Source organism: Rhizophagus irregularis, chromosome 10 (genome assembly GCF_026210795.1).
Source record: "Rhizophagus irregularis chromosome 10, complete sequence".
NCBI lineage: Eukaryota > Fungi > Glomeromycota > Glomeromycetes > Glomerales > Glomeraceae > Rhizophagus > Rhizophagus irregularis.
This window is the reverse complement of record NC_089438.1, coordinates 3,485,059-3,489,171: the sequence shown is the minus strand read 5'-3', so window position 1 is coordinate 3,489,171 and position 4,113 is coordinate 3,485,059.

Below are 4,113 nucleotides of genomic sequence, written 5' to 3'. Positions count from 1 at the left end.
TTCATAACCTGAAGATTTCTTGCAAAACTTTATACGTACCATAGACAGACTTGTTGAGTAATGCCTGCAACGAAGCGAGTTTCTCCCTTAATTCCAATACCTCGTTCGAAGCAGAAGTTGACATGGGTGGTTCGATTATTACATGAATATTCTTCTTAGGCAGTTTCTCAGGCCAGTATTCTCCAATATAATTTATTGCCAACAGCACTTCATTCTCCTCGAGTGAGAGATTACTCAAAGGATCGGCATGATCGCCAAGAATTTCCCTCAACCTCTCCTTAGTCCATTTAGATACTTAAAGTCAAATTTTGGTGCCTTTATTGATTAATTGAAATAAATCCCATCATAAATAACAATAACTAAATAAAAATAATTAAGGAAAATATTAACAAATATTGTAAATTAAAGATATTTTGTCCTAAACATTATCAAATGAAAAAATCTTGTCATCCATCATGAAAAAAGAAAAATTCATGACTTTAAATTTCAATTCATTTACAATTTATGACTGATTTCAAGGGTATATAATTAGTAAATTTGTTAACGCTATAATATAAAAACTTAATTAGTAAATAGCGCAGTAATAAAAAAAAATATCATATTGATGAGAATGATGAAAACGCGTCTGGTTAACTAAATATATACAATAAATAAATATACATTACTGTATATTTGCAGCGTAAAAAACTTTTTTTAATTATACTACTCAACTTACCATTTTACTAATTTATATCCCAGTCTTATTCTGCTTTCTTATTGGTCTATTTTCTTTACACGTGACTTTAGTCATTATTTTAAAGTTAAACGTAGTGGGTAGATTATAATATAGCCATTTAGTGATTAACCATAAGCTTTTATTTGGCTTTATTAAAAAATAATAATTCTCAATAAGAATATCGTATTATAAGAAAAATAAAGGATTAAAAAATAATGTATCGTATTCTCCATTTTATTAAAATAAACCTATCATAAATAATCTTCTTTTCTCTAAATTAAATAAAGAATTATGGACAGATTTTCTATAAACTTCAACTACTTAATTTGAATTTAAGCTCACGTTCCTAAGAAGTATTTTCTTAATACAATAAGCTATGAAGCAATATATATATAATACACCAGTAAAATCCTTTATAAAGTATATCACGGACATGGGTTAAAACCATGGGCGGACCACGAAGGATATAACCTAGACACTTGAGACATGAAATGCAAGGTTAGAACCTTTGCAGATCGGTTGAATGGGTATGAATTATTCACTTTATAATTACATTACACTTAAAATTCGAATTCACAGTATCCGACTTTAACAATTATTTTGAATTTGAATTTTTAATTCTTGGATTAAATTAAATGATTCCACAAATGATAATTAAGTAATAATTAGTGATGAAATAGTTAGAAGGTCCAGGGCGTCTTGGTTCTAGTTTTTTCGAAAAAAAAAAAAGAAATTCATTTTGATAGTGCTAAATATAATGATTTCATATTAATTAATGATATGATAACTTCGATAAATAGATAAATAGTATAGTTAAATAATTAAAAATTAAACACTGTAATTTTAGCAATTTTAAATTATTTATAAAAGTTAAGATTACATTGAGAAATTACTGAGATTAATCGTTTTTCTACAGACAATCTCTCTTGCTGCCACTTGCATTTTTAATATATCAAAGTCTTCTAATAACAATAGCCTAAAAAGAATATTATCGTAATTGATTATATATTTATTTATTAAATTAACTTTATTTTACAAAAAAAATTTATCTCAAAAACAAAAAGCTAGATCAAATTCATCTTAAAAGTTCAATCTAAAGTTTAACAGTGTTTAAAGTAACAAAACCTAAGCTAATATTATTGAAACTAATAAAGTTAAAAAGTAGTTTATTTAACACCATCAAAATTTAGAAATGATCACGTGTATGAAATCACGTGGAACAGACGAACTTTTTTGCATAGTATTTTCGGACAATCAAAATTAATGTCTTAATTTTTTAGTTCCGTATCTGCTACAACAAAAGGGTGAAAAATATTAATGACGATAATAGATTAATCATTAGAAAGACTTTGAAAAGCAGTTAATGCGTGATCAGATTAAAAAAGAACTCTGTGAAGAGAATGGGATTGCTCTAAGGTATGTTTGGTATTACGAGGATCCATACATAGTCATTCTAAATCACCTTCGAGAGTTTGTTCAATGGGTCTCATTGGATAAACTCAAAACTTTAAATGCTTTTGCGATTCACTATTATAATTTATTCATCCGGAATTACACAAAAAATCGAATAAAAATTTCTTTGATATACACACAACATCTTATATAGGATACACATCTTAAAAATCATGAACCCAATGTGAAAAATCGCCTATGTAAATTTGCTTTAACGTTATTGACCTACTAATTTCATTGTTATTATTTATATGCTTCATATCCGTATTTGTTTATTTGATATTCCTGTCTATTCCATAAAAAAAAAACAAAATGATGTTACTATACTAATCGCCTGTGGACCACACCAGTTTTTCATTCATCTAAATTTCATTTGTCCTAATCATCAATATTATGGATAAAATAAAATGGTCTAGTACTTATACGAGACATGTAGTGTCAGAAATAAATGAACGGCATTAACCTAGTATAGCCCGCTTATTTCTTCGTATATTTATTTTATTAAGCGAGTCCATAACGTTTATGTTTAGATCAGGTGTTGGTTGGTTGGAAATTTAAATTTTTATCAATGGCAAAATTGCTATATAAAGTACGTAAATATACAATTTATAATCTCAACTATCTTAAATATCTTAAATATCTTACAATTGGTAATTATGACATCCTATTATGATCATGAGAAAAAAAGTAAGTTCAATTTTAAGGAATTAACTTCTTACATCAAATAAGATTTATAATAGTTTTTTTAAAATTTCGTATTTATCACATTTCATATTCATATCTTTTTATTTTTATTAAGCAAATGTTTCTATTTTTATGATTGGTGCAGATTTTTGTTAATACCAGTATGAGAAATTTCAATCATTATAAAAAAAAAGTATATTTTAAAATTAAATTAAAAATACTTGTAGAAATATTTTAGAAGTACACAATAAACTAAATTCATTTATTCTATTAAATAAAAAAAAATGATACGTTAAAAATAATTTATTATATCATATGATGATTAAACTAATTCAAAGGTTACACAAATAAATACATTGACTTGGTTACAGAAATCTAAACAAATCTTGCCCTTCATGAGGGAGGAAATAAACTATTTCATATACAATATTTTTTTAAAAAAAATCATAATTTCATATAATAGAAACAAACACCAAAGATTTTGTGTACTAAATTTCGTGAATAGATTAGATAATATGTATAAATTTTCATTAGATCAGATGGTTATGATAAATGTAGTTGTTACTGAATTTTAATGACATTTATTAGCTAAACATTTAATATAGTAAATATAATTGAGGTTTATTATCAGTTAGTTTTTTATCGTATTTTGTATTAAACTTTTTTAAGCTTGCTATATCTGAATTATCAATAAATTTATTTTCTATATAATTTATATAAGGTAACTAATACGTAATATGTATAAAACTGAAGTCTCCAATAGGTTTTAAAAATATTGACTTACATGCAATATGTCAATTATATTTAAAATTGTTTCCAACATAATTTTCAAAATCATCGTTATACAGCCCTATAAAAAAATTGGATACGTTTTTTATAAAGTTTTTATACGATTTTTTTTCCTTAGAAATAACGTATCATAATAGGATACGGAAAAATGCACAATTCCGTATCACTAAAAATATGGTTTGGATACGGAATTTGCACGGGATTTATATGGAATTTACATGATTTGATCACTGATTTTATCACGGAATTTATACGATTTGGTCACTGAATTTACTATTTGTATTACAGTTTACTATAATTGTATTTACATAAATCTAATTTTACTTTATTAAATTAAATAAAAAATAAAAAAATAACAAAGTACAAATACATTATGAAAATTCCCTCCTTATTAAAACCACCTATTGCAACCAAAATTATCTATAAGTTCAGGTTCATTTGGAGTCAAATAACCTAAAAGAACAAAAAAAAAA